The sequence below is a fragment of the Crinia signifera genome, chromosome 3 (assembly GCF_055691185.1).
Source record: "Crinia signifera chromosome 3, ASM5569118v1, whole genome shotgun sequence".
Classification (NCBI taxonomy): Eukaryota; Metazoa; Chordata; class Amphibia; order Anura; family Myobatrachidae; genus Crinia; species Crinia signifera.
In genome coordinates, this window is record NC_139219.1 from 67427804 (window position 1) to 67446782 (window position 18979).

Below are 18979 nucleotides of genomic sequence, written 5' to 3' on the forward strand. Positions count from 1 at the left end.
GCAGCAAATGAAAATGGTGAACAAATTAAGAATCTGCACCCATGGGCAAACGCAGGATTTTCAGAAGGGGGTTTCCAGAGAGGGGCGGAGCAAAGCACGGAGATGGACACTTAGGTGACCCAGTATATGCCGGGTCAGTTAAAGTATTATAGATAGACCAAATGTATATAAATAATAATATATATATATATATATATATATATATATATGTAACAGCAGTGTAGACCCCTGGGCATAGCAATGTATTGGGGCCCCTACCTATCCTCCAGCGGTAGGGGTAGGGGGTGCTATGAGCGGAAGCTTTGATGTCCCGCAGGTGGCAGGGGGTATTATATCAACCGCTCAGCATGTAGGGCCTGGATCAGTAATTTCCACTAATTACCCCTTTAATGCACAGATGGTGGGAGATGGGGTGGGAGAACGGTTCATTGGGCTGAATGAAGGGGCCCTGATGCATAACTTCCAGGGTGGTAGAGGATGTTTAATACGCAGGAGGAGGGGTGTATAGTGGAGTGAGCTTATTATTCAGAATTTTCTGGTGGGAGGACAGCTTGCTTGACTGCATATATCTCCAGTTCCTGGAACTAGATTTCTTAGCTTGTAATGGAATTAAAGGTACTCTTTACCTAGAAGGGCGCCCATCGCGGGCATTGCATGTACTAAAAAAATCGCATGCGACGACCGCGATTTCCCATAGGGAACAATGTTAAATGTCCCAATTGACCCGATTTTCCATAGGGAACAATGTTAAATGGCCCACAGAGGCCAAATAGGCACCCTGAAGTGTGAAATGGCCCCCCCAATTGTTAACGCCACCCCACGATCAACGTGAACCCGAAGCGTGTCGAGCGCAGCGAGCCCGCGAGGGGCGGCGGTACGCGTCCTACGACCTTTTCATACCCCCACTATCCACGTCGGCGTGGAGTTGAGAATAGAAAGTGTGGCGAGAGCAGCGAGCCACCGAGCCCGAAGTGTGGCGAGGGGACGCGGACACCTTCACAGGTATACGCGTCCCCTCGCGGGCTTCACAGCTGTCCGCGTCCCCTCGCGGGGCTCGCTGCGTTCGCCACACTTTCTATTCTCAACTCCACGCCGACATGGATAGTGGGGGTATGAAAAGGTCGTAGGACGCGTACCGCCTCCCCTCGCGGGCTCGCTGCGCTCGCCACGCTCCGGGTTGACGTTGATCGTGGGGTGGCATTAACAATTGGGGGGGGCCATTTCACACTTCAGGGTGCCTATTTGGCCTCTGTGGGCCATTTTACATTGTTGCCTATGGAAAATCGGGTCAATTGGGCCATTTAACATTGTTCCCTATGGAAAAATCGGGTCAATTGGGACATTTAACATTGTTCCCTATGGGAAATCGCGGTCATCGCGTCGGTCGCATCGCATGCGATTTTTTGGTCGCTTCCAATGCGACCGACACGATTTTTTTTTCCTTACGATGCCCACGATCAAAATCGTGGGCGCCCTTCTAGGTAAAGAGTACCGAATTAAAAACTAGAGAATCCCACCTACCAAATGGTAATAAGGATTAGGGGATCAGATTTCAGGAGGAAGAGCAATCTGCCAACGAGTATATAAAACTACATACCAGGTGTGTGGAGCTGGAGCAGTAACCAGCTGCTGGAAGGCTGATATCTCTTGTTCTGGGAACAGTAGAGACAAGCTACTATTGTCCCTCAATGGGGGAGAGTCCCAGCTTTTGGAATATACCCTCAGAAAAAGTCTAAGTCAGACAAAACCTGAAATATCTGACCTGGAAGAGCAATTAACAGGCTTGGATGGGGACCACTCCTTTGAAGTCAGATATCCTTAGATTCCTGGGGGTGGTTCTGGGTACTCAGAAACCCCCCCTGCGTGCGCTACTGGCACCAGTGGCAGTTTTTACCTCCATGGAGAAGAGGGGTTGCTGAAATGCTGCCCCCCCCCCCCCTTCTGCTGCCACTACTGCTGGACACCACCACCAGGGCCCTCTTGTACCCGCCGCTGGTGCCTGCTGGTCCTGACCCCTGTCGTGGTCACATGACCAGCTGGCCCCCAGCCTCTATGGGCTGCTTCTGCAGCAGTCCATATAAGAATATTCACTGTCCCGGGTACAGCGCATGTCCTCAGTACTGCGCATGCACAGGTTCAGTTTTTATGAGAGGCATCCCGGAGGGAGCGCCTCCATATGAGACTGCCTAGGCTGGCGCATGTCCTCAGTACTGTGCATGCACAGGTTCAGTTTTTATGAGAGGCATCCCGGAGGGAGGGAGCGCCTCCATATGAGACTGCCTAGGCTGACTCGCAGGTCAGACTTCTAATAAGAATCCACTGCCAGTCAGAGTGAAGCCTAGGCGCACAGTTTGGTAACCACTGCAATAAATAATATTTATCACTATAGATTTCCTAGAGCATAGGATGTATCAATAATTTAAATAATATAAATAAGTTCTCAGGAAACATATACCATAAAAAATAAAAACACAAAGATAATAGAACCGGTACTGCACTTTTCAAGCTCACATTCTCCCGCCTCATGGTAAGGCTTCAGTATCTTCTTCCTGGCAACTACTCTCTGGTCCAGTGCACTGATTGAGGATTCAGATCCACACACAGCAAGCATAGTAGAGGCTGCCACCACTGGGCATGTGCAGCAGTTCTGCTATGTCCCATACACTGCATTATGTTTCAGCAGCTCAAGTAATCCTATTATATACCATTGCTATAGTTGTTACTATTTGAGAAACTAGACAATCGGAGGGGGGTTTCCAGGCAACCACATCCCCCCCCCCCCCGCGTAAAACAGGAACACTAATAGGTACAGAAATATATTCCCATTGCAACCAAGATAAACAATTGAAATCGGTATTAAGGAATTTATATAATATTTTTGGTTTTACAGTATTTTATTTTGTTGTAATTTTTTGGTCAGATTTGGTTTCTTTGTCTTTTTTAGTTTCTTATCTCTTCTTTGTCTTTCTTCACGTGTAAAATGTCACTGGATCCACTTCTTGATGATGTTGCAGCAGATGTACATACTGTAAGTGTTTATTTCCCAGTTATAAGGGAATTATTATTACCTTTCATGTATCTCTTACTTACATACATATAAAATGTTTCTCTACCTAATTCTTGACCACCTATCAGCAGCCTCCTTCCATTGGCATAATTTTCCCTTTAACATCCTCATTTTTATTACCATCAAACTCCAGTGATGTCCCTCTCCTGGAGACTGCCCATCAGTTTACCCTGACGTGCTCTCTTCTTCCCCCTGGACGGCTGGACTGAGCATGCGCAGGATCTTGCTACTCACGCGAGACCCCCAGAGCCAGCAGCAGGGAGAGCGCTGTCCCTGCTGTTGAAATAGAGCTTCGCCAGCCTGCTGCTAGCAAAGCAGATAGCGGCAGTGGGCAGAACGGTCAGTGCTGCTGATGTTCAAACATTCACCCTGCATATCGCCACTGTCATTTAGCGCTTACCGGCTCCTTCATATATGGGGGAGAAGCGGTATCAGTGCACATAGCGTGCGCCGATACCGGATTTTATCTGGAAGCAGTGCCCCTGGTGGGGGGGATGGACGCCCTGTCATTCACCTGCTCACGGGGGGCGGGGGCTAATGCAGTGTCCGCCGCTGAGTCCGGCGGGGTGAAGCAGCCGCGATTCTAGCCGTTGCCGAGTGGTGGGGGGAACTTGAAGTGGCGGCCGCCGCTAAGTCCGGGGGGGGGGGCAGGGCAATGCCACCGGGGGCGGGGGATGCGGCCGCTGCTGCCCAGTCCAGGGGGAGTTTGAAGTGGCCACGGTCATTGCCAAGTGGTGGTGGGAGTCTGGGGGGGGCAATGCCACCGAGTCGTGGGGGGGGGGGGATGTGGTGGCTGCCAAGTACGGGGGATGGGAGGGGGGTTTTGTGTGGAACACCGCTCACCAGTCTCCAAGTGGCCGGGGGGAGCTGATCCCATGCCACCCTCCAATGGTCGGCGCCCCAGGTAAATGACCACTGCTGCCGAGTCCGGGGGGGGGATGCGGCGGCTGCCGAGTCCAGGGGATAAGAGGGGGGGGGTTCGGTGTGGGGCAGCGCTCACCAGTCTCCAAGTGGGGGGGGGGGGGGGGGGTAGCTGCTTCCATGCTGCCCTCCAGTGGCATGCCACCCTCCTTGGAAGCCCTGCAGGCCACAGGAAAAAATCATCACTGCGCAGAACAGGCTGTGAAACAAAGAGCAATGAATACAGCAAAGAGCAGAGAATGGAAACAGATGCGAGAATAAAGACAGAAGACAGAGAATGGAGCAGACAATATGACAATGAAGACCCATAATGTGCACAAAAAAACACAAAATGAAGACAATGGAGACCTCACTAAATAATAGCACAATGAGCATAATCTGCACCATAAGGATATATTACTGGCGCACTGTATCATGGGAAAAAGGAAGATAAAACAGCTTGACTTTTTAGAAACTGAGGACCAGTCAAAGAAAACAGATTATCTTACAAACCTTTTATTTATCATAGCATACTTACATAGACAATAATGACTTTTCCCTGCACACTAGTCACTGAAAATACACCCAGGTGACTGAAGCGTTCAGACATTTGGAGTGAAATTTAATATGATGAGAGATTCAGAAAGTCAGAGATTTGGTAAGAAATCTCCAGTTTTTTTTAAAGTGGCAATCATTTACACTGCAAAATCAAACTGGTTTTGCAGGGTTAATGATTGGAGCTTTAAAAAAACTGGAGATTTCTTACCAAATCTCTCACTTTCTGAAACTCTTATCCTATTAAATTTCAACCCTTGATTTCATTTTGCAAGCTGCACATGATTGTTATCAGTTGCAGCACCTTTTCTTTTTTCAAAAGCTTCCACAAAGGATCCCTGTGGTGTTTTCAATATAGTCATTTCTCTATATAATAAATTCTCACTGCAAGGAAACAGTTTCCAACTGCACAAAAGTCCACTGAATATACTAAATACTTTTTTTTACAGTTGAAGTAAATAGTAGACAGCTACTACACACAACAGCGTACATAGGCCCTGATTCTGAGTGACTCGCCCACCCAAATATAAGTCAGTGTAGAATGACTTATATAGTATATGCGGCCATTCCGCCAAAGACAGGACATCACAAGATATCAGCCGCCTGCCCCCGGCACAACTCCTCCGACGCGTATTCCCATGGGAATGTCCAACTTTTTCATGGGGACGCCCATGAAATGCGAGTGGCCCGGCGACATTGTAAATTGATAATTTTTTTATATTTTATCGTGCAGGCAGTGGCTGCGCTGGGGAGAGGTAGGCGCGGTAAGCTGGAGAAAGAAACATCGCACCAAGGAGAGAGAGACCTGTTCTGCCAGCGACAGTGAGAAGGATCCCTGATTCCCAATTGTCCGCTTGGACTGAGTGGTACAGCACAGCTACACAGTACCCCCTGTACTTGGAGAAGGTGGGGGGATTAGGAGAGACAAACTGATTAATGTCACAAGCGTTCAAATACCTGTCGTACCTCCCCCCGTCTCCTCTAACTTCACACTCTTCCTCAACTGCCTTCCACTCTTCCTCTACTTCTCCCCCTCTCATTCTCTATTCCCCTCCCTCTTATCCTTTACCCACTCCTCCTGTTCTCTGCTCACTCCCTCTCCTCTCTCTCTCCTCTTTCTCTCTCCGCCTCCATCTCATCTCTCTCTTTATCTGTCTCTTTTTTTCTCTATCTCTATCCTCCCCACCTCTTTCCCCATACTTCCCCTATTTCTTCCCTCTTCCTCAATTTTCTAACTGGCATTGTCTACCCCTCCCTGACATCCTCTCTATCACTCCCTGTCTCTCCCCCTTTCTCCCCCCTGCACCCTCTCTCACAACATGTCTATCCCCCTCTAACTCCCTGGCACCCTCTCTCACTCCATCTCTCTCCCCCCTTCTCTCCTTGACACCCACTATATCCCTTTTAATCTCCCTGACCCCATCTCTCACCCCCTGACTGCCTCTCTCACTCCTTCTCTCTCCCCTTTTTTTGTGCTCTAGCGCGGTGCAAACAGCATTGCGGTGGGGCACTTTAGTTGGAGAATGCGGGTAGTTGTGACTAAACACCCACAAGTACTGGCATTCTCCAACATAGCAGTGCACTGACTAGAAAAGCCATGGGTGCTCCCTCCCATTGCTATTCACAGCGCACTTACTTAGACCCATTCCTTCTCTTTTCTGCCCCCCTAATGGGTATTGTAGTGACAATGGAGGGGGTGTCCCTTATAAGATTTTGCTCTGAGGCAAACACAGTACTAGTTACACCCCTGAGTAGACATCTACTACATACAAAAGCATACACAAAATATGCAATATATATTGTTCACAGCATACATGATGTGAGCAATATTTACAGTACACAGTAGACAGCTACTACATAAAACATTGTAAATAACTTGAGCAATATAAACTGCACACAGTAGTCAGCTACTAAGTACAACAGCTAACAATGAGGGTTATTCAGTAAGAAAGGATCTCAAAAGCAACATTTTTCTCTAATTTGAACAACCATGTGCAATGCAGGTGCGGCAAATGTAAGATGTGCATAAAGAGTTAAGGAGCCCATACACGGTCCATTGTGTACGGCTCCGTTCTGTACTATGCGATGTGCGTCACATAGTACGGTACAAAAAGTATGTGCTGCACATACTTTTTGTACTAGGTACACATCGGATCGCAGTGCATGCACACTGCATGCACTAGGGATGCGATCCGATCCGATGTGTTCTATTTAAGTCCCAAGTCCGTTAAACGGACCGTGTATGGGCTGCTTTAGATTTGGGTGGGGTGTGTTCAAACTGAAATCTAAATTGCAGTGTATATAAAGCAGCCAGTATTTACCCTGCACAGAAACCAAATAACTCACATAACCTGTGATTAACCCTCTTCTCTAGTTTATCTACTTATAACCTTATATTGCAATCAGTTATAAAATGATACATGAAAACACAGTGACACATGCTTTTTTAATAAGTTTACTACACTTCATTTTGCACAAATAAAGTATATTAAAATAAGAACACAAATACACATTTTTCCAGCTCAATGTTCATATTTCACGGTTTAGACAGTTTTAAAAATTATGAATAAAAAGGCATATTTTAAATCTACATAATTTACATAATCTAAAATAAATTCTTGTTTTGTTTAAATTGGATTTAAACGTTGATATTTAAATATTGAAATTCTTGGGCCTGGGGTACCTACAGGGGCTGACTGGCAACTTTTAGCCTAGGGGGCAAGTCCAGAGCACTGGCCCATACCCCCCCCCCCAACTTTTTGGAAGACGGAATGCTTGTGCGCACCGGAGGCGCGCTGAAAGATTAGGCGTGTGGCCTATCCTAAGGTGGCGTGGCCTGTACCATGATTGTATTGACTACCTGCAGATTGCACATTGTGATGCTAATTACACATTATTCCGCACACCTTGATGCCCATTACACTCCATACTGTGATGGCAATTACCCAATGATCCCCACACCGTAATGCCCATTACGCCCCATACCATGATGCCCATTACACCGCACAATGTGATGTCCACAGTGCCAGATTTGCCCCCACAGTGCCAGATCTTCCGCCACAGTGCCAAATACACATATGCCCCCACAGTGCCAAAATATTCCCCCACAGTGCCAGAGACACATATGCCCCCACAGTGCCAGATATTCCCCCACAGTGCCAGAGACACATATGCTCCCACAGTGCCCAATATGCCCCCACAGTGCCAGAGACACATATGCCCCCACAGTGCCAGAGACACATATGCCCCCACAGTGCCAGATATGCCCCCACAGTGCCAGAGACACATATGCCCCCACAGTGCCAGATATGCCCCCACAGTGCCAGATACACATATGCCCCCACAGTGCCAGAAATGCCCCCACAGTGCCAGAGACACATATGCCCCCACAGTGCCAGATATTCCCCCACAGTGCCAGAGACACATATGCCCCCACAGTGCCAGATATGCCCCCAGAGTGCCAGAGACACATATGCCCCCACAGTGCCAGAGACACATATGCCCCCACAGCACCAGATATGCCCCCACAGTGCCAGAGACACATATGCCCCCACAGTGCTAGATATGCCCCCACAGTGCCAGATACACATATGCCTTCACAGTGCCAGATATTCCCCCACAGTGCCAAATACACACATGCCCCCACAGTGCCAGAAACACATATGCCCCACAGTGCCAGAATTTGCCAGCAGCAACTCACCATTGTTGCTGTCTCTCATCTCCATCTGCTGCTGCTGGGGGAGGGGGGGCGGGGGAGAGCGCAGTACATGCCCCTCCTGCCCACACCCCAGTCCGGTGCATCCTGCAGCCCTTATTTCCATGCCATGTTTAGCCCTCCTGCGCTGGCCGCAGCTTCCAGAACATGGCCGAGGCTACAGGAAAATGGCCGCCGGCCTCCTGCACTGAGGACATGTCCTCAGTGCAAGGGGATGGTGGCCATTTTCCTGTGGCCGCTGCCAGCGCAGGAGGGCTGGAGGAGGTGCGCGGCCCGCAGCAAGTGGCTGGGTAAGCGGCCCGTGGGGCACATGGCACCCTGCCCCCCGGCCCAGCCCTGCCCCTGGGTACCTATTTTTTTAACTTTGCTCCCCCTTATGTGAAAAGCTGGCTATGCCTCAGGTTACACACACGGCATTGGTTCAAGGCAATAGAGTAATGTCATGCAATATTTACAGAATTCCAGTACCATTATATAGCACTTTGTACGAAAAGTTGCAGCTTTCTACTCTTTGTACAACTCTGTCTAGGTATGGAGACACTGGACATACTGTATAAAGGAGCATCACTGGTGACAGTATATAAGTAACACTGGCAGCAATATGGTATTGTGATTCACTGCCAGCCTTTGTGAGTACTCTTAGTGGCTACTTCCGCATAATCTGATGGGTGCCGGATGAGTCACCAACATTTCGGATTCCAATGGTTGTTTCTACGACATTGGAATCCCAACTTTCAGTAGCCCAACACGGACTATTTTCCCTTGTGGGGGGTCCACGACCCTATAGAGGGAGAATAGAATAGGTGGCGAGCTGCAAGCTGCAAGAGGCTTGAATACGCTCGCCCCCCTTTTGCGCTCCCAACAGTCAGGATTCCAATGTCAGAGAAATGACCGTCCGAATACTGACCATCGGTAAGTTTTACGGTACTTGTTTCCTAGCACGGCCACAATCGGGAGTGGTCGCGGCTCTTATTTAGTGCACTTTAAGGGCCGCGATCAACCCCGACGGACGAGATTCTCTTGATTTTTTGTAATCGTGTGCATTGTGTACCATGCTTCAATTACCGCGACACGACCGACGCGATAATTGAAGAATTGACCGAAATCGGGTGGATTACCAGCTATCGGTCCCATCGGGAGCACTAAATGGCAGTATTCATTGCCCCCGACGCGACCGACGCGATAATTGAAGAATTCACCGATATCGGCGGCATTACAAACTATCGGTCCCATCGGGAGCACTGAATGTCAGCATTCAATGCCCCCGACGCGAGCGACGCGATTTTTTTTATTGCAAGCACCCATTTCATGGTTTTATCATGGCTGCTTCCAATTGAACCCCACATTTACACCCACATTTACAGTTTGCACCGTATTTCTAACTACACATGAAATAATAAATAACACGAAACATGATAATAGATTTCACATCTTTTATTGAAAACCTATTTTTTTTTTTAATGTTTTTTTTTTTCCGCCAATATTTTTGCCATTTTATTTATTTTTAGCAATAAATAAAAAAAATATGGAACAATTTGGCATTTCATTTTTTTACAATAAATACATATACTATTCAAAAACATATTTTGTTTCACATTAAATACAAATATAATGATTTTTTTTTTCTTTTTTTTTTTCAGCAAACAAATGCCGGTTAACAGTTTTTTTGAACAATAAATACAAATATAATGACTTCTTTTTTCAGCAAAAACGGATTTTTTTTATATTAAATACAAATATAATGTTTTTTTTTTCTTTTTTTCCAGCAAAAAAATGCCGGTTTACAGCTTTTTTTAACAATAAATACAAATATATAGTTTTTTCTTTCTTTTTTATTTTTTTTTATCTTTTTTAACAATATAAATATCATTTTTTTTTATTTTATTTTATTTTTTGTTTTATGTTTTTTTTTAGCTTTTTTAACAATATAAATATCATTTTTTTTTTACTTTTTTTTTAACTTTTTCACAATTTTTTTAATTAAACACACACAATTTGCTGGGTTCAAACTACGCCAACAACAAATTCAGAAGAAGTTGATCGATCAGTACAAAGAGAATAGATGCCTGGCTATCACAACCAGGCAAATTGAAATGAGGCATGGGAAGATCACGGCACACTACAAAACTGTGCCCACTAATGCAAACAATCACATGAATCCGAAAGAAGTTACAAATATGCAGAACAGTGGTTAGTGAAGGAGCAAAACAAGTACAGCCATCGCAAAATTCAGGAAGACCGCACTGCAACGTTCACCAACCAAAATTGCAGTACATGACTAAAAACTGATTATTATAGAGAACTCAGAAAGGAAGAGAAACAAGAACATTGCTGCCAAATTATAAATTAAAAGTCAAATTAGCCAAATTAATAATTGAAATAACGCTCTTCGTCTGGGGTGGGGGTCTGCACATTCCGCAATGCGGAGTAAACAGTCCCAGACAAAGTCGAGGGATCAGTGGGAGGTGGCATAGGGGGTCCCGGCGCGTAGTATGGGGCAGGCGGAGGAGCAACCGGCGCACTGAACATGGGGGGGTGATGTGGGTGTGGGCATGGTGGCTGTCTGTGCGCATTGCGGCATGACGTTCCGTTGCAGTCAGCACAGATATCATCCTCTGCTGCCTGCAACATCAGGCCATACAGCACACGCTTAAAGTGGTGTTGTGTTGAACCCTTCCACTTTCGCATTTCTGCGCACAAATGATTTGTAAACATTTTGCAATCATCTGGGGGATTGTTTACTGCTTCCTCCTTGTAGGGGCAGCAATATTCTTGGCCGGTAGCAGCAGGTCTTGTCGCCTGTCTCCTTCTACGCCTCCTGGGGGGAGCTGATGACGTGCTCGCCACCACAGGAGGCGCCACCTCGGACACCGACTCACCCTGCTGCGTTGACTCAGAGGGAACTACCTAAAACGAAAATAAAATAAAAAAAAAAAAGTTACAACATTGCATTTCACTTACATTTACATGCTGAACATTTTTGAACTAGATACTTACTACGTCCGCACTCTCCTGTGAACTGGATGAAGAGCCTTCATCCGTAGCAGCTCCCTCTGTTTCCCTCCTTCCTTGATCCTCCACAATAAAGAGCATACGGTCATAGTACCACAACTTTGGCTGGTACACATCTGCAGGGTCAGTTCCTGAAGATCGCGACTGCTGGACCCGATTATGCTCCTTCACCAGCACTGTCCGCATATTAGTAAACTTCTTTCGGACCCACGTGACGTCTGCATTAGGGACACGTCTCATAGCGTAGGCCGAGATCTTCCCAAAGGCCTCATTCCTCTTTGCCTGGTTGTGAAAATCTATGTGATCTTGTCGCCACAGGCATCTATTCTCTTTGTAGAGATCGATCAACTTCTTCATGAGGTGTTTATCAACGTGACGGTCCATTCTGTAAAAAAAAAAAAAAAAAATGAAGTTTACACTATAAAAATTAACGCACTGCACTGTTATTCATTAACACACTACAAAAAAAGCGACTAATATTTACCTCAGTCGGTAGCAGGTGTAAAAAAATCAAGACTTCAAATAAAGAATTGCCTTTCAGGGCCAAAAAATCACAATCAAACTGAAATAGAATCCGAGAAAAAAACCAAAGCTTTTATCCGAGATATTGATAGCATATGATATAATAAATGCAATTTACACCACATTCACAGGTAAGCGCGTCCCTTCGCGGGCTTCACAGGTGTCCACATCACCACGGACACCTGTGAAGCCCGCGAGGGGACGCGCTTACCTGTGAAGGTATCCGCGTCCCCTCGCGGGGCTCGCTGCGCTCGCCACGCTTCGGGCCTCGGTGGCTCGCTGCGCTCGCCACACTATTATATTCTCAACTCCACGCCGACGTGGATAGTAGGGCATGAAAAGGTCGGAGGACGCGTACCGCCGCCCCTCGCGGGGCTCGCTGCGCTCGCCACGCTTCGGGTGCACGTGGATAGTGGGGGTGGTACACTGGGAAAAAAAGGCATTTTGGGTACATTAACAAATTAATTAGAAGAACAATTTAAGCACAACTTACCTTATTAGGTGCAAAACTGTATATATTTTTTATTTATTTTTGATGTAAATTCACCAATAACAGCAACTGCAATTCCACAAAAAAAATAAAAAAAACATCATTAATCAAAATCCAATGACATACAAATCCACCCCCACTATCCACGTGCACCCGAAGCGTGGCGAGCGCAGCGAGCCCCGCGAGGGGCGGCGGTACGCGTCCTCCGACCTTTTCATGCCCTACTATCCACGTCGGCGTGGAGTTGAGAATATAATAGTGTGGCGAGCGCAGCGAGCCACCGAGGCCCGAAGCGTGGCGAGCGCACGCGGATACCTTCACAGGTAAGCGCGTCCCCTCACGGGCTTCACAGGTGTCCGTGGTGATGTGGACACCTGTGAAGCCCGCGAAGGGACGCGCTTACCTGTGAAGGTATCCGCATCCCCTCGCGGGGCTCGCTGCGCTCGCCACGCTTCGGGCCTCGGTGGCTCGCTGCGCTTGCCACACTATTATATTCTCAACTCCACGCCGACGTGGATAGTAGGGCATGAAAAGGTCGGAGGACGCGTACCGCCGCCCCTCGCGGGGCTCGCTGCGCTCGCCACGCTTCGGGTACACGTGGATAGTGGGGGTGGTACACAGGGAAAAAAAGGCATTTTGGGTACATTAACAAATTAATTAGAAGAACAATTTAAGCACAACTTACCTTATTAGGTGCAAAACTGTATATATTTTTTATTTATTTTTGATGTAAATTCACCAATAACAGCAACTGCAATTCCACAAAAAAAATAAAAAAAACATCATTAATCAAAATCCAATGACATACAAATCCACCCCCACTATCCACGTGCACCCGAAGCGTGGCGAGCGCAGCGGTACGCGTCCTCCGACCTTTTCATGCCCTACTATCCACGTCGGCATGGAGTTGAGAATATAATAGTGTGGCGAGCGCAGCGAGCCACCGAGGCCCGAAGCGTGGCGAGCGCAGCGAGCCCCGCGAGGGGACGCGGATACCTTCACAGGTAAGCGCGTCCCCTCACGGGCTTCACAGGTGTCCGTGGTGATGTGGACACCTGTGAAGCCCGCGAAGGGACGCGCTTACCTGTGAAGGTATCCGCGTCCCCACGCGGGGCTCGCTGCGCTCGCCACGCTTCGGGCCTCGGTGGCTCGCTGCGCTCGCCACACTATTATATTCTCAACTCCACGCCGACGTGGATAGTAGGGCATGAAAAGGTCGGAGGACGCGTACCGCCGCCCCTCACGGGGCTCGCTGCGCTCGCCACGCTTCGGGTGCACGTGGATAGTGGGGGTGGTACACTGGGAAAAAAAGGCATTTTGGGTACATTAACAAATTAATTAGAAGAACAATTTAAGCACAACTTACCTTATTAGGTGCAAAACTGTATATATTTTTTATTTATTTTTTATGTAAATTCACCAATAACAGCAACTGCAATTCCACAAAAAAAATAAAAAAAACATCATTAATCAAAATTCAATGACATACAAATCCACCCCCACTTTCCACGTGCACCCGAAGCGTGGCGAGCGCAGCGAGCCCCGCGTGGGGCGGCGGTACGCGTCCTCCGACCTTTTCATGCCCTACTATCCACGTCGGCGTGGAGTTGAGAATATAATAGTGTGGCGAGCGCAGCGAGCCACCGAGGCCCGAAGCGTGGCGAGCGCAGCGAGCCCCGCGAGGGGACGCGGATACCTTCACAGGTAAGCGCGTCCCCTCACGGGCTTCACAGGTGTCCGTGGTGATGTGGACACCTGTGAAGCCCGCGAAGGGACGCGCTTACCTGTGAAGGTATCCGCGTCCCCTCGCGGGGCGCGCTGCGCTCGCCACGCTTCGGGCCTCGGTGGCTCGCTGCGCTCGCCACACTATTATATTCTCAACTCCACGCCGACGTGGATAGTAGGGCATGAAAAGGTCGGAGGACACGTACCGCCGCCCCTCGCGGGGCTCGCTGCGCTCGCCACGCTTCGGGTTGATGTTGATCATGGGGTGGTGTTAACAATTGTGGGGGCCATGTCACACTTCCAGTACCAAACAGTTTACATGCACATTACTTTAAAGTAGACACAGCATACTGCCTGCTGCACCATTTCAATAACAAGCACATGACACCTCAAACAGCTCTATTTTACATATATGTACCAAGAAATCATTACAGTCTATGTCACCATGCATTACTATCACAAACAGCAGACTATTCAGTATGTATTATAACACACAGTACATCATTTCCAGGCACATGATATCCTCTGCACATAAACCTGTTTTATCCAGATTTTCATTATTAGCATGACACTAAAGTCATACACTTCATAAACTCCTGCACATAAACACTTTCTAGCTATTTAGATAAACAGTACCCCTTGAACATAAACATTATCCACTCTATACACCCAATGGTAACCCCCTAATCCTCAAAAAAATTATATATGAAGCACACATGTATATATATCAGTAACCACAGTAAGCGCCCCCCCCCCTCCAAACCCCCTCCTCCCCCCCACCCCCCCAAGCCTGTATATGTTCCTCACAAACCCCAAGGCCCACCTATGCTCAGTAATCCTCAAAATCCACTTACTATTTTGTGCAGGGGCAGGGAGCCAGACACAGCTGCTGCGTATAGGAGATGATTACCATCAAAATGGCTGCTGATGTCCTTCCCCAGAGTGCTTTTGGCGCGTTTCTCCCGGCAGGCAGAAATATCGCGTCGGTCGGGCGGTGATGTTACACTCACGCCAATGCATAAGACCGACCGACCGACGCGATATTTCTTTGTAGATATACGGTGTAGCTCGTAATGCGGGGAGTTACTTGGAAATTGAACGGTCGCGTCGGTCGGAGCCATTGTAAAATGCTCCCGACGCGACGGACATGTTAAGAACAGTATTAACACTGTATAGTGCTTATACTGATCGGTCGCGTCGGTCGGAGCCATTGTAAAATGCTCCCGACGCGACGGACATGTTAAGAACAGTATTAACACTGTATAGTGCTTATACTGATCGATCGCGTCGGTCGGAGCCGTTGTAAAATGGTCCCGACGCGACGGACATATTAAGAACAGTATTAAGCACTGTATAGTGCTTATACAAGTACATGTCACGTCGGTCGGCAGCATTGAGCTGTTAAGCTCACAGTACATTGCGGCCGACGCGATATGCTTTTAAACATGTCAACATGTGTATCATGTCGACATGTCGACTAAACATGTCAACTTCAAGTTGATCATGCTTAGTATGCTTAAAAAAAGTGGGTCTCTGTGTCCAAACCATGGTGAGGGCCACAAGCCCCAGAAGCGTATGCAAATTATAATGTTAATAACCCACACACGCTTCTTGGGGCTTGCTGCGCTTACCACGATTTGGACTCAGTGGTCCACTGCACTCACCGCGCTCCAAAAATTATTTGGATAGTGGTGGTGTGACTCCATAGCATTCATCCATCACAAATCATTCAGCTGAGACAAGAAACACAAGTTTTTTAAAAGCATTTTTCAAATTTTACTTTTCAAATGAAAATAGAAAAACTGTATATAAGTCATTGCAAACAAAACATATTACATGAGCATTAATGGGGGAAAAAGAAATGGGGGTAATATCAAGAGTCCTTGGGTAATAAAGTCAAGGCATATAGTATGCGGGCAAAAGGATTATCATGTCCAAGGCTCTTCCGCCACATGAATTCTTCAAGATAACTCTGGAGCATATGCCTGGCGGTGCCCCTGTGACGTTTATTCCGCCACTTGCATGCCCCCCACATCCGTTCCACATTTTGGGTGTGAACCCCTGTTGTAGGGTCGACAAAGTTATATCGGTGGTTCACCTGGGCATGCTCATATCCTGCAGCATTCAGCTGGGCCGTGCTGTACGCTCTCCAGCAATCGGTGTACACAGTAGACCCCGGCTCCACAAACTGCAGGATAGCTTCCATGAGGGTGTTGGCGTCCCGAGTGGCAACCTTGGTGGCGAAACACTGCCCTGTTTCTCTGCATATGCCACCAAAGACCCATTGCTGAGGCAAAACTCGACCAACATTTGCCTGCCTTTTCACGAAGAGGGTCTCATCCACCTCAACGATCTTGCCGGGACCTCCAATCCGGCGCTGCGGCTGCGCCATGAGGTCCAGCAGGCAGGCCTCCCTCATGTACTTATTGTACAGGACAGCCGTCTTCTTGGAGAGGGACAAATTCTTCTCGCAGTAGTCAATGCTGGTAAATTCCTGCACCCAGGAAAATACAAAGCGGACCAGCGTTAAGAATGGCAAACGACAGCCAGGAAAGAACAGTCCTGCTCTCAGACTCCTCTTTAAACGGCACTCCCTCACATTACAGCGCCACATGGTCTCCTTCAAATTCAGCCGCATCGGATGACCATTGTCGCACGTAGCCTCTGATGGCAGCAGATGATGGCGCTGCAGAAACGCCACTGCCTCCTCCTCACTTGTAGGCAGTGAGAACATATTCACTTCAGCCATCTCAGAGGTCACGGAATCAACCACAGAGCACTCCACAGCAGACCAATCCACAGCTCAGGACTAAGGATCAGCACGGCTCAGGGTCAGGATCAGCAGAAATCAATCGCAGAATAATCAGGATCAGCAATAATCCACTGGATCAGCAGCAATCCGCAGCACAAGGCTCAGGATCAACAGCAAATAGTATTCAAAGCACAAGATTAATCAGGGAGATATCACCAGCAAAGGATCAATCAGCCAAGAAATCACCAGCAACTGAATACACGTCTCACTCCTACCGAGACAAACCCACAAAGACAGTAGGGGAAAATAAAACAGAAGGGGCTGTCAAAGTAAGGGGCCGGACTATCACAGTAAATATTGACATTGATGCTGTTACTGAGCAGATGACAGAGGGAAGATTACATATTGACATAGAAACACACATTCCAACACATTAAAACATATGGTACTAGGGAGATTTTATAGGGGGTTGGACTATAAAGATTAATTGGGCCTATTAAAAAGGGCCTAAACAGCGGGAAAATCGTAGGACCAATGGGACCAATGGGACAGATGAACATCGTGTGCATCGTGAGCATCGGGGGGTTTTCCTTAAACATGCGACGCGACCGACGCGATTTAAGAGAAAGATCGGGAGAAAAGAAGTACATCGGTAGTATCGCGTCGGTCGGGGGTACAAAATTGAAAGGGACCCGACTCAATCAACAAGATGCCGATATTAATACCGACGCCAAAAAAAGACATCGGGAGTACTAAACTACATCGGCGGTATCTTAACGGTCGGGAGCATCGTAACCTTACAAAAAATACACCGATGCGACGCGATGCTGAAGACTGTCAAGATTGATGTCGGTGTGGCCGTGCTAGGAAACAAGTACCAGTTTTACCATAACCAATCTGATACCCAGTGCATGCAGTGACTGTTGCCAAGACAGAAGAGATGCAATATAGTGGGATTCCAGACAACTGAGTATAGCTTGTAGACTGGCAATTCTTCTTGGTATGCATTTGGAGAATAGACTCCGCTGCACCAACGCTAATACATCCCTGCTTCTCTAGGTGACAGGTTGAATTAGAATTTTCGTTTTTGCTTCTATTAGATGGCATTATAGTTATTTGATCCAAGCTTATCTCTGGCTAAAGACAGTATTTGTTTTTGTTTATTTGTCACAATAGTTTGCTTGCAATATTTAAATCCCCAATCGTCTTATCTTTCTAAAGCATTGTTATTACATAGTGATAATTACTATATAAGAAAAAAATTATAAATAATATAACCCATTAGGATAAGCACCAGTGGGTTTCTCCCACATTATAGTTGACAGAGTTTGATGTACACATACTCTATACCCCTTTCACATCACAAAGCTGGGTCGAACATGGAATTGTGATCCCAGGTCTGACACGGCTTTGACATGGCTCTGATCTTGGTCACCCATTAAACAAAGAGTGACCCATAATTACCTCTTATAATCCGGGTCGAATTGCCGGGTTGGTTGATGGTAATAACCTGTGTCAAAGATGCGATTTAAAAGGGGTATAAGGGATTCCAGATTAAGTGGCTTGATTGGGGGATTTATTTAGTCTATGTTCATTTCATGGGGAAGAGGTGTTAATGTTTGTGTGACTGGGGTGATTTGTCATGTGATTCTCATTGTTGGAGATAAACATGGAAGTGCAGATATTCTACATAAAGTAGTCTAAGCTCAAGATCATTGACATACAGTTGAGGACGGTGATAGCACACCGAAACGGCCGTCGGGCATCAGTGACCCTCTAGGTGGACCACCATGCTATATCTGCCATGCTGTTGTTTGGATTCGGTAATTTGTATATGGACTTTTTTACTATGCTGGTGTGTCCACCTAAATGACTATTAAATATATTTTCACTTTTTTGCTACTTCATTGTGTTATGCTGGCCTCTAATTTTTTGCTATATATATAGAAAGATAACCCTTTCACTGCGCTAGAATAAGAATTCCTAGGCGGCACCTCTATAAGTCCCCCCTGTTAGTGGGGGAAGGAGAACAGTACATACAACGAAGATATAGGGGTGTATTCAATGTCAGGGGCACGGCTGTTGAGCTAGCGCAACAGCCATGCCCCTGTCCCGTTCTCGGTCAGCTCGCCTGGAGCTCGGCAGTCGGGATTCAATGTCCCAGACGCCGAGCGGCGAGAAGGGGGCGTGGCCGCGAGTTGATGACGGAAATAGACGAGCTCCGGCCGGAAGCTCGCCTAT

The 18979-nt window shown here is 47.3% G+C and overlaps 1 long non-coding RNA gene across 1 annotated transcript; it reads right to left on the minus strand.

The window, feature by feature from the left end:
• Positions 1-10745: 10745 nt before the first annotated feature.
• On the minus strand, positions 10746-11802 carry LOC146062507 (uncharacterized). The gene is made up of 3 exons (XR_014471364.1): positions 11734-11802; positions 11235-11634; positions 10746-11144 (listed from the first exon to the last, which is right to left on the minus strand). It is a non-coding gene; the product is annotated as an uncharacterized LOC146062507 (long non-coding RNA).
• Between the last annotated feature and the right edge of the window lie 7177 nt (positions 11803-18979).